Below are 13,980 nucleotides of genomic sequence, written 5' to 3' on the forward strand. Positions count from 1 at the left end.
AATGGCCACTAAAATAAACTATCGCCTGATAGAAAGGATTGGGAAATAATGTAGAAATGTTCAAGAAATGTATAAAAAAGTTAAATAATTATGAAACATTTAAAACAGGCCAATAAATGTAAAAAAGTAGAAAAAATTATAGGGTATAAATGAAATAATAATAAGAAATCTAAACAATTATTTACAATACACTAGAAAAACATATGTTAAAATTATGTTGAAAATATGTCTTTAAAACAGTTTAAAAAATGTTAAAAAGGTGTTAAACAATAGAAAATAACAGTCGAACATGTACAACATACAATAGTATTTAAATAAAATTCAGATTTTTTATGTAACTTTATATAAATATTAATTTTTAAGTTGAAATATATATTGTTAAAAATATTAATTATATTCTAAATAAACTTTAACCCCTTCGGTGCCCGCCCCTTTCCCCGCCCAGTGCCGCGCCTTGCATTAGCGGGCGGAGTTCATGACGAGCTGGACTCGTCATGGGCACAGCGCCACCGCAGCCCATGACGAGTCCAGCTCGTCATGGGCACTGAAGGGGTTAAAAACATAAATAAAATGAGAAAAATGTGTGGCATGCCTTTATTATATAAAATGTTTTAATTAATAATAGTATTGTTTACAAACATACAATATGTTATTGTTTTATTACATTTCTAAACACCAACAATGCTTATAAAATAACACAAATTATTTCTACTACATACAAATAAAATTAAAATAAAGGATTTCAGGCTAAACTTATTAAATTAAACAATCACACTCCAACATAAATCATATTAAAAAAAGTGTTAAACACTGAAGGGGTGACATTTGCTATTCCTACTCCTATCTAACCATAATGGGGGAAGGTGTTGAACACTAAGGTGCCGATTCCGATCCTGGAAAAATTTCCCCCGTCCGAATTGAATCCGGATTTTTTTCCGTACGAATCGTACAAGTAGCATACAAACTGGCAAGTACGATTCGCATGGGAAAAACTCCATACGAATCACATCGGGAAAATTTCCCCACACGTCCTCGGGTCGGAAATAGTGTCCGACACATCCCCGGACGATTTACCGTACGAATCGGAAAAATTAAGTCCGACCGCGCAAGTACGATCACTCCCGTCCTTTCGATTTCACAACTGTATGGAAAAAACACCGTACGGACCGAACTCCCATAGCAACCATGGAGACACGTGCCCGCATACGCGCCGAACAGCCCACCATAGACCCCGCATGTACGTGCAAAACGCCCCCCAGCCGCGGATGTACGCGCCGAACCCCCACCAGTGTATGCATGGAGCGTACCCCCACCCATGTATGCATGGAGCGTACCAACTCCCCACCCGTGTATGTATGGACCGTACCCACACCCCACCCGTGTATGTACGGACCATACCCCCACCCCACCCGTGTATGTACGTACCGTAACCCCACCCCACCCGTGTATGTACGGACCGTACCAACTCCCCACCCGTGTATGTACGGACCGTACCCCCACCCCAGCAGTGTATGTACAAACCGTACCCCCACCCCACCAGTGTATGTACGGACCGTACCCCCACCCGTGTATGTACGGACCGTACCCCCACCCCACCAGTGTATGTACGGACCATACCCCCACCCCACCAGTGTATGTACGAACCGTACCCCCACCCCACCAGTGTATGTACGGACCGTACCCCCACCCGTGTATGTACGGACCGTACCCCCACCCATGTATGCATGGAGCATACCAACTCCCCACCCGTATATGTACGGACCGTACCCCCACCCCACCAGTGTATGTATGGACCGTACCCCCACCTGTGTATGTACGGACCGTACCCCCACCCGTGTATGCATGGAGCGTACCAACTCCCCACCCGTGTATGTACGGACCGTACCCACACCCCACCCGTGTATGTACGGACCGTACCCCCACCCGTGTATGCATGGAGCGTACCAACTCCCCACCCGTGTATGTACTGACCCTACACCCAGCCCCCCCTGTATGTACGGTGCGAAACACCACCACCGATGGATGGTGCGGACCAACACCCTGCTCGTGTTCGTACGCACCCTACCCCAGGCCAACACACCAGCACCCTCACCCAACATCGCACATGTACGAGTCGTACTAAGCCATAGCAAAGGACAGCACTCTACAACAACATGGCCCATGTACGCACCGTACAGACGCAAAAAACACTCCTACTGAACCAGGACAAACCCCAAAAACACAAGGAGAGTCAATTTGAGGCACACAACACCACAAAACATATCCAACAAGGCCAAATCCATCCTATACACTGACCTGCAACTGACAAACAGCTAAACAGAGGCCAAAACCACTACCACTCCTTATAACACACCCACCCAAAGTTCAAACACAGCCACACCCACAAATGGACCAATAAAAAGGCCCAGCACACACAAACCATGATTCTTTGCAACATATCCCCTACTGCCAGACCACAGAGACTACGCACTGCACCATACTACATACATCAATACACTTTACACTTGCACTCCTTCACACAACCACCATCACAAACACACCCTCATCACATTCACACACACACACCTGCACAACCACACTCACACACCCACAACCATCAACACCCACACCCCCACAACCATCCACACCCACACCCCACACCATGCCCACTAACAAGAATCCAAAGTTCACAAAGGAGGAGCTGGAGGTCCTTGTCGACGAAATCATCAGAGTCGAACCACAGCTCTTTGGAACATTGGTCAGACGGACCAGCATATCCGAAAAATCTGCCATGTGGGAGAGGATAGTCAATTCCGTGAATGCTGTTGGGTCCACCAGAAGGACCAGGCATGAGTGCCAAGCCAAGTGGTACGATCTGCGGAGGACGGTCCGCCGCAAAATGACGGACGACCACAACCAGGCCAACATCACTGGAGGAGGTCCGTCCCGCAGACCGGTACACTACCATTCCTGGGAGGAGAAGGTGATGGCCACGCTGCCGCCGGTGGGAGTAGACGGACTAGAAGGAGTCCGAGAGCCTGGTGAGTACACAAAAAACTCGCCTCACATGGGGGGAACGCCATATACAACCCAAATACCAATCATGCACGCAACCCCCCCAAAGCCCGCACCGTACACAACCACACTCCAAAAACACACACATGCCACTAGCGCCTCCATGCCCCATGCCCCATGCCCCAAGCAAGGCCATGCCAAGTCACAGGCCACACAAAACACCAACACAAGACAGGATGTCCCCGATGCCGGAAGGGTGGGCCTCAAAACTAACATAGAGCAACTCTGAAGCACACAACAATGCCCTCAGCCCATATGGCCTAGGGCACAGCCATACAAACAGTGTGTCCCCACACAGTACTGTTTTGCCTGCTAATGGTGGCCGCGTTGCAGGACGACATGGGTATGAAGGCACAATTTGCACATAACAGCAGCTAATGAAGACGCATCACACTGAAAGAGTGTCAGCACACACCGCCACAGCAGCAGCGCAGACTCAGACACTCCGCCCAATGGGTGCCCGCAGAGAAGAAACAAACCCACATGAACAAGCCAATGGCCTTTGAAAGACCTGCAAACTGTGTGTGCCCAGGAAGCTGGGCTGAGGTGACAGAGGGTGACACACAGAGGGAGGGAGAGGTGCAGAGAGAGGGACAGAGACAGAGGTGGACACAGGGAGACAGACAGAGGGAGGGAGGAGGCTGACAGAGGGAGGGAGAAGGGGAGACGGACAGAGGGAGGAGGCTGACAGAGGGAGGGAGAAAGGGAGACGGACAGAGGGTGGAGGCTGATAGAGGGAGGGAGAAAGGGAGACGGAGGGAGACGGACAGAGGGAGGAGGCTGACAGAGGGAGGCAGAGGGAGACGGACAGTGGGAGGAGGCTGACAGAGGGAGGGAGAAAGGGAGACGGACAGTGGGAGGAGGCTGACAGAGGGAGGGAGAAAGGGAGACAGAGGGAGACCAAATCACCTTTGGGTAGTGTGGCCATGTCCGCTCGTCAGCAGGTGGACTGTGTGCATGTAGACAAGGTTTGGCACTGCATGAACCCCCCCTTCAACCTTTGATAAACACTGGGCCATGTGTCAATCTGTGCACGAGTACATCCGTGCTACAGGCACAAACACAACCTTACACCCAGTATACCCACCCACTGTGTTTGTCAGAACCCTGTCACAAATTGTTAAGTTACCTACCTGCATTCTCAAATAGCATGGAAAAAACACCATTTGGCCACATACAGTGCAACACGTAAGGCGGCTCTGCATGGCTTGCTACGCCCGCTCACTACACTACTGACTGCGTTCACAAAAGATGCATCAAGTAAGATTGTGTCACACATAGGTAAAGTGTCGAAAGCTGTGGCCAAGGGACAAACCCATGCACAAGTGCACTGTGAGAGGAATGCTCGCCAAATCCAACCACCCAGAGGAACTGTGCCTAATCAAAAATGAATGAACATGGATGTCGCATGTAACACAATTAACACTGTCTCTCTCACACACAGGTCAATGTCGTCGATCTCCCCCCAACACTGGGGGGGGAAGACTCACAGGACCAGGCTCTGCGTGAAGAGGACCCCACCGGCAGCGACGACTCTCACCACTCCGTGGATGACCCAGACCAACCTGGCCCCTCTGGTGTCCAACCACCTGCAGCACCTGCGTCAGGTACAACTGTGCCAACCACCACCCCCATTCCTGTCACTTCCCAGGAGACACCCAGGAGCCCTGCCCGCACACAACAACACAGCCAGTCTGTCCAGGAGGGACAAGGTGCTCCGGGCACCCAGGAGGAGGCAGGCGACACCGCAAATGCCATCCCTCAGGGGTCCCGGAGACCCGATGTGCCCACAACGGCAGGCCAGGTGCAAGTGGGCAGGGGTGATGGGAGTGGAGGACGGCGGAGGCGCGAACCTAACCAGTTGGCTCAGGAACCGGTAATGTCACACGTCCACAACATCCTGGACGCATACTGGCGTGACTCCAGAGGCATCGACCAGGTAGTGGAGACCCTCAATGAGATGAAGACCATGCAGGTCGAGCATCATGCCAGTCATCTACAACACCATGGACGGATGGAGGCAAGATTGGCTGAGCTCCTGGCAGTGCACAGGGACGTGAGCCAATCACTCCGTCAGATCTCCCAAAGTCTGGCTAACCCTCCCTGTGCCACCAGGCGTAGACCAGAACCAGAAACAGGGAGGGAGGAGGAGGAGGATTCATCTGACGGAGCGTCCCTAGCATCGTCAAGGCCTGCTTCTGAGGGTCCCCGCAGGAAGGTGGGTCGTCCACGCAAAAGACCGTGATAGTCAGCATAACATCACCATCTCCCAGGTCACCTGGCCTGGCACCTGGACATCTGGCCCAACAGCAGCACAGCATCAACTGACATTCTCTGCAACATGGCCTTGCTGGTCACTGTCTGACCAATGTTGACAAAGACTGTGGCACAGACTCTGATGACTTTCAATGGCAGGATACCAACTCCCCCTGTGAACTTTGGATTCTACACTCCCGCCATGCACCTCTTGTCATCCCCCCCAAACACGTGCCCCACCACAAATAAAAATCTTCACAATCACCAGATGATGCCGTCATTTAGCATTATTCCACTACATGTGTGTGTTGTAAAGTCAAACCATGCCTGATTCCAGTAGTAACTCCAACCATCCATACCCTGGGGTCTGAGTCTGGCACAGGACACACATGGGTCACAATGTATCATCCAGGACAGACATGGAGCACCATACTCACCCGTGATGGGCCGAACCAGCTGAGGGGGTGCCCGCACAACTGTGCCTACAAACCTATTTAGAAGAGCAACAGCCATGCGCAGAGGTCAGGGATCATGTGGAGTGTCCTGCGGTGGGAGTCCCAGGTATGTGTAGACACGTGGCAGAACCATGTCCTGCATGCTTGAGTCAGGTGGATGTGGAGAATGGTGGGCCGGCCAAGGTTGGATGCATGGAGATGGCACAATTGGGTGTTGGATCACAGTGCCACTAGGTTGTGTTGTGGTTGTGGGCTGCAACCTGAGTGTGTGCGTGGATTGAGAAGGTCATCCTGCAGCTGGCAGTGATCCACTCCCCCCATCTCTGTTGGACGTTGATGTGGCCTGGTCGCCGGATGTAGTAGCATAGCTGTGCAGATGCACCCTGGATGTGGACAAGTATCATGGGATTTCTAACGCACATGTCCGTAGAGTGCAGGGTAGGATTAGACACGGATGTCGTAGTTGACCTGGGGGATGGTCTCCCTCTTGCCTTGAGGTTGATGGAACTGGGGATCTTGTGCATAATGCAGAGTGTGCTGCCGCATGAGGCACAGATGCTGCTGATCAGCATAGCACATGTCAGCAAGCAATCCATGATGGACACCAGCTCATTTGCGTGGACACTGGGTGCCCTTGCTGCAGGGCCTGCAGCAGCATGCGCCATATCAAGAAAACAATGCCACAAGTAGCACACAAAGACAAGGATCTCAGGAAGGAACTATGCAAAAGGTGTATGTCAAGGAAGGAATGTCTGGTTCAACATGGCACACACACACACACACAATGGATTCACATACAGCAGAGTGGCCGTCGTGGAGACTGACATGCCACAATACCTACACAGCCATGGACATCATGCACAATACAGAATCTAATCCCTGACAAACAGCTTGCATCTTGCTTCTCTACACATAGACTCATATGCACCATCTCTGAGAACAATGCCAGACATGCCGCATGCACAGTGGCAACATACCACCATTGACAGAGATGAGGCACCTTGGAGGCAGAGGGACACCTTTATTAGTCATGTGTGTCGGAATGCTAATGCAACTCTGTCAACACATACACAGGTCATGTGGATGAACACGTGGGACCAACACTGGCACCCCCCTTTGCACCACAGATGCTGGAAATCCATAGCACTGGCACACAAGTGACGGGTTACAGCTAAACACCCCCTGCTGCTCACGGAGAGGCTGCTATACACCATTGAGCCCCTAATGGGGAATTACCACACCATGTCAACCCGGTGCAACCCGTATGTTTCCGAGGGCAGTGTTACACACATTGATGGCTCCATCACTATCCACAATCCCATTACAGATAACTGTCACCAAGTCTGACCATCAATTCAGGTGAATTCAGCTCCATGTCATGTGCCCCATGGTGATTCAACATGTATGTAAAGTATCCAAACATGAACAGGAGCAGTGCACACACATTCAAGACAAATACCACTTCCAAAAAGCTGTGCTGCATCCCTTACCCGAAGGAGATTTTCGAACTTGTCCATGCATGTAACGCTGATTCAGCACATGTTGCTGTGTTCATGAGGAATAGCAGGAGCACAACAATGCCACCAGCAGACAGCATGCGCAAGTACCTGTGGATGGGAGACACACCAGAAGTCAGCCAAAAGAAGCACATCCGCATGCATGTGCATGTACTCGACACGTATAAGGTTGTCAACATGCTAGGTGACAATGATGACTCTGGAAAACATTCTTCTATTGCACCATCACTCGAGTGACACATCCAAACACACCTCTGACTCACTTGGCAGACATGCAGATGGACACACACATTGCAACACTTGCCACACACGGCCCAATGCGTGCACACTCAGACACTGGAACTCACCACTAAGCAAAGAAGTTGCGTATGAGCCGACTCCGCATGTCCTCTACCGCCTCCTCCTCCTCCACCTCACTTGCCTCGTGACCAAGCCCTTCATCCTCCACGGGTGGATGGTCCTGCTCATCTGGATCCAGGATGAGTGGCACAGCTTTCTCCACTGCCATGTTGTGCAGCATGCAGCACACAAGGAATATCTTGCAGACCTTCACCGGTGCATATGGGAGTGCGCCACCGGTCTTGTGGAGGCAACGGAATCGGCTCTTCAGGAGGCCAAACGTCCTCTCTATCACTCGCCTGGTCCGCCCATGGGCGTTGTGGTAGCGGTGATCGGCAGCCGTGCTGGGGTTGCGGAGAGGCGTGATCAGCCATGGCATGTTGGGATAGCCAGCGTCCCCTACATGGAAACATCATGGACAAGAGTGGGTCAGGAGAAGCAGTAAGACAGGAAGATGACGTTAAATACAGGACTGCCAGAGTATACCCACCAACAATACATGCTCGTTCGTTGTGCAGCTGCAGCATCATTTCAGGCACCCTGCTACGCCACATGATGTAGGCATCGTGTGCTGATCCTGGAAAACGAGCACAGACATGTGAAATCACCATGTTGGCAAGACACACCACAAGGGCATTAATGGAGTGATAATGCTTGCGGTTCCTATACGCTACCTTCTGTGCCTGTGGTGGTACCAAAGCCACATGTGTTCCATCTATGGACCCAATGACATGGGGCATCCCTCCCAGGGCATAGAACTCACGCTTGACACCAGTCAACTGCTCAGGAGTTGGGAATTTTATGAACTCATCCAGGTGCTCCAACATGGCCTCTAAAAAATCAGGCAGAACACGGCTGAACATGGTTTGGGACATGCCACCGACATGGGCAATGGTATGTTGAAAGGTACCCATGGCAAAGAAATGTAGGGCTGCCATCACCTTCATCTTGGGTGTCAGTGCAGTAGGATACCTGTGTAGCGGTTGGGGGTGTGGTGCCAGCCGTGTCGTCAACTCCTCAATCAAACGTTGGGGGAATCGGTAGCGGCGTATACAGTCATGTTCCCTCAGGTCAGCCAAGTCCGGAATTGCTCGAGGGAGAGGCGGAGCCCTGCAGTGAATTAGAAGGGACAACGAAGAGTGAGTACAGTACACCACCAATGTCAATGTACTGAGCACATGCTCAACAGGCAATACACATATGCTACATACAGAGTCAGGTCTGTGCAATATGCCCTGGACACGTATGCCAGGCAGGTGACACTCCTACCAAGAGCCAGCTACAAACCTTGATTCTCAACCTCAATATGCCATGCCATGAAACTAGCTGTGGGCCAGTGTAAGTGAGCAGGCAGACGCATTACAGGAGTTACAGACATCCAAATATGTGCAGAAGAAGGATGTTTATTGTACAGACAGGTTGCGGAGCACTAGAGGCACAGGTCACATGTCATAGAATAAGGACACACCACACACCTTGCCATGAAGGATTACATGTCAAGACTGATCACACATACATTGAGAGTATGCAGATATGTCCTTGTTTTGGAACTCCGTGTCGATGCATACATACACACCTTACGTCGGATTACACATGTGTGCTGGTGTAAGGAACAGTGTGCAATGCCCATCTACACACAGACACATGTTGGTTGCTGCAACTGCAGATGCATTTGACCAAACACCTACAGCAAACCTATGGGAACACATGACACACACATGACATAGCTACAGCGTGCAACGCGGGCATTCACTTGTCAGGGGTAACATTCCGTGTACCTGGCATCAGGGGACATTTCCGAGTGTCGGTGACTGTGCCATGCCAGTGACGCATGGCCCACCAAGTCTGTACTACATGCACACATGTCAAAAGAGTGAAGGGGATGTGTGGCACATAGGGCACCATCACACATGACATGTGTACACAGCTCATCATACTTTAATTAGCTTCACTCCTCAGGAGTATGGTGCCACATCACAGCCTGACCCACCTGTGCCCAACACATGTAGTACTGCACAGACAATGCCTTGATGTCCAGCCTTGGCCATGTATGACAGCTCAATTCCTTCCTGTGTGCCACCTGTCACCACTGTCAGGTGTGAAACGCACCGTACATACGCTCTGAGGGCGTGTGTAGGGTCCCTATCACTATGGGAGTGCTGGCGTATGCGTACGCCATAGTGATACGGACCGTACACGCGTGTGTACGGTCCCTATCACTATGGTGGTGCTGGCGTATGCGTACGCCATAGTAGTTTGGACCATACACACGCATGTGTACGGTCCCTATCACTATGGGGGTGCTCGCGTACGTGTACGCCATAGTAGTTCGGACCGTACACACGCGTGTAGGGTCCGAACTACTATGGCGTACACGTACGCGAGCACCCCCATAGTGATAGGGACCGTACACACGCGTGTGTAGGGTCGGTCCGTATCACTATGGCGTACGCATACGCCAGCACTCCCATAGTGATGGGGACCGTACACACGCGTGTACGGTCCGTTGCAATGCATTTGGGGTGCCCTAGGGCTGTGGAACGCACCGTACCTGTGTTGTAACATAGGATTGACATAGGGGACACATGAGGGACAAGTAAAGGGGACTAAATGCATGCTGGTTATCATGGAGACCGAGTTTCATGTTTGAATTTTGCATCATGTGGCCAGCAGAAGTCGGTTGGAGACCATATACTTTGTTGCAATGTGGTTGTTGACATTACATCATGCTCAATTTTAAAACCATGCAAAGCCTGTCACTGGGGTAGTTTTAAAGTGATTGGAGGACACGTAGGATGCAAATGTGACTGAGTCAATCACTCTGTACTCCTGTAAATGTAACAGGCCAGCAAGGAAGATATAAGGCAGCCAGGTCCCTTGAGAGAGCACTTGCCTGCACATCCTTTCATTCCACAACACTGCTGATGCTTGTGATTCCTCTGGCACCATGTCCAGGTCTGTGGAGAGGGCCCAGCCATTCACCATGGAGGAGAATATGGCGTTGGTGGATGTGATCCTCCCACAGTACACCATGCTGTATGGTCGACCAGGGGAGCAGGTGAGTGCAGACTCCACTAGCTTTAACTGTGCCCCTTTTTGTGACTGTGACTTCTGGCATTGTGTCCAGGTGTGACAGACATGCAGGGTTCTTCATAGTGGTTCCCAGGGGGGGGAAGGGCTCATGTCTCCCATGCAGAGCATGCTGCATGCTGTAGTTCCTGTGTGCACAACGCACTTGCATAGTGCTTACTGTGACGATCACTGCATGGTGCATGCCGCTTTCGGACTGCCTAATCCTCCTGGAAATGTTGTTTCTACAGTCCTAATGTGAGTCTGTGCTCCCCCCAGGGTGACAGGTGCCAGTACCCACAGATGTGTGTCTGTTCAGTGTACCTGTGGTGAGAGTGTCCAAATGATGTGGTCGTCCCCTGGACATTGGTGTGCGTGTGTGAGTCCCCTGTCATGTGGGTGTGTGCATATGTGGAGTGTTGCACCCCAGCTGCATGTGGGATGGATATACCCTGCCCATCTGATGTGAGCAGGGAGCTGTGCTGGATGTCTGCCGTGCTGAGACAGCCCCACATCTGTGACACCCCCAGTCTAGTGGCACATGTGCAGAGTGAGGTTTGTAGCGGCAGTTGCCAATGCCAGGTGATTGTTCAGTGCCTGTGTGTGTCTGTGTACTCTGCTGAGGTAGCGTAAGTGGGCTGGGGCATGTGACTGCTTAGGGGTACTGTTCAGATTCCTGGTGTAGCTTGGGATGCACAGTGTGAGCCTGCATCATTGATTGTGTTGCACCCCTCATGCCACCTGTGTACTTTCAATGGCACCTACTGCATTTGGCCATTCCCAGGAGGATGATGTCACTATGACAAAGGTGCAATGAGTTGGCTGCATACTATGGCCAGTTCAAACATGCATAATTTGTAATATGTGTGTCTCTGTATCATTGATAAGGTGGATTGATGTATTGTCACTTTTGCATCCTCACAGGTAGGCGTCTGTGCCAAGGGGGAGATCTGGAAGCAAGCCGTCAGTGCCGTGAGGAAACGCTGGCAGGATATCCGGTGCTAGACGCGGAGGATCGCACGGGTCCTGCTGGGGGACTCACCTGAGAGCCACAAAAACCGTGGGTGCCGGCGTCTGACCCACATCCAGAAGCGTGTGCTGGCGGTGGTCTTCCCCGACTTGGACAGGCGCTTACTGGAGAAGCAGCAGCAGGAAGGGGGTAGGTACATGTGTGTTTGTTGTGTGTGACCAGCTTTTGGAAGTGCGCAGTTGCATGGATACACTGCCAGGGTTTAAATGTGCAGTGCATATCCTGTTCCCCAAAGTAAAGCGGTGCTGTTCTTCCTCCCTTCCCCTCCTTGCCATGTGTTCCCTGGTCTGTGTGTAGTCACTCTTGCACAAGGTCATCTAGGCTGGCAGTTAATCCAAGTGCCCAATGCTTGCAGCATCATGTGTGGGGGGGGTGTGTAACAGGTTTTTGGACGTTGCCTGTGCCCTGGCCAGTTCTGTCATTGTGGGGTCCATGTTAGTTGGCACTGATGCTGAGTCCCGACATGGGAGTGTGTGTTTCATGTGTACTGCCTTACTGCCTGCATGTCGAATGTTGTGCCCTCTGACATGATGTGCTTGAGTGTGAGATATGCATAGTGCAGGGATGGTGGCTTGTTTTCCAGTCATATCCATCCAGGGCCATGGAGTAGTGTGGCCACTACAGTCCCCTGGGGCACCTTTTCCTAGGTATCATGTGTGTCATCGGACAATGTGGACATTCTCTGTGTCTTCAGCATAGTTTGGGCCCTGTGGCATAGTACCCTGGCCTCATTTGTATTCACGTATATTGTGCTACATGTGTCCACTGTACAGGGTGACCTAATTTAGCTGGTGCATACTCACAGGGGCCAGTGCCTGTGTGTCTTGGTACAACTATCTGATGATGGTTGTTTGTCAGTGATATATGTGGACAGGCGCACCAGGGGTAGTTTGTGTACGATCAGGATTTATTGCAGGCCATGTGTTTTCATCCCAGACTAAGAGGTGTAAGTACTTCCTCTGTCTCAATAACATTGTCTCAGGTAGGGGGGGGGGTTGGTGCGGGCAAGGCCTACATGTCCAAACCTGAAGTCTCCTTGCTCGGTCTGGCCAGTGTGTGATGTTTGTGTGGACAAACACTCAAGGTGCAGTGACCCAGTCATGTTGGCCTTGGTTTTCAGTATTACCTTTGCAGCATGTCCCAAGAGTTGATAGACATGGTTCCTGCTCATCCCTTTCTTGGCTACGCTGTGTGTCGCAGATGCTGTGCTAGATTGTCCCCAGAGTCTGGCTCCTCTGTACAATTTGATATCAAGTTATTTGCTATTGTGTCATGCTCTCCATATTTTTACAGTGGCATGGTGGGTCAACAAACTGTGTGTTGCAGGGACTACATATGTACCTTGTATTGTAGATGTTACTCTTGTTGCATTTCAGGCTATGCACTGTGACCTATGTAGAGTTGACTCATGTGACATATGTATACAGGTGTCTGATTTCTCCTGTCTCTTCACCTTGCCCACAGCATCGTCGGGGGACTACGAGGGAGACACTGGCACGGACCGTGAGGAGGGAGCGAGCACCAGTGCCAGCAGTGCTGAGTTGGCTGGCACATCGAGTGGCACGGAGGCCGACGGGAGTGCAGCGGAGGACCTGTCCAGTCAAACCACCACCGACTATGACGCTGACGGGTCCGAGGCTGAGCTCTCCGAGGGGGCGGAGGCTGCTCCCACAGCTGACAGCAGCAATCCATCACTACCCGCCCTCTCCATTCCGATCACCGTCCTCCCACTTGCTCGTGTCCCTTCCCACCGTGCTAGGTCACCACGTGTCTCCTTCTTGCCAGGCACCGCACCCCCTGCCCCTGTCTCCACTGCTGCCACCAATGCCGAGTCTGTGGACATCCTGCGGCAGTTGCAGGTTGGTCAGACTGCGATGCTTAATGTCCTCCATGGCCACAGCCGAGTGCTCAACCAGATGGAGGCATACTTGGAGGGCATTTCAGCTGCGCAGTCTGACCAACGCAACTTGCTGAGGTCCATAGACTCGACACTGACTGCAGCAGTGGGTCTCCTGCAGCGCTACGTCCCCTCCCTACCCCTGAACCATCCACACTTCCCACTCCCATGCCTGTCCAAAGCACACCCAGACGTCCCCATGCACGCACCCCACCAGACACAGGCACCACACCACCAGGGAAGGCAAAGCGCACACCTCCTGGCACGCACACACAGGGTGAAGTAGGCACACCCACTGGGTCGGGGGGGAAACGGAAGACACGCAGCCAGAGTGGGAGTCCACATTCCTCACGACCACCACCC

This window comes from Triturus cristatus, chromosome 4_2 (assembly GCF_964204655.1).
Source record: "Triturus cristatus chromosome 4_2, aTriCri1.1, whole genome shotgun sequence".
NCBI lineage: Eukaryota > Metazoa > Chordata > Amphibia > Caudata > Salamandridae > Triturus > Triturus cristatus.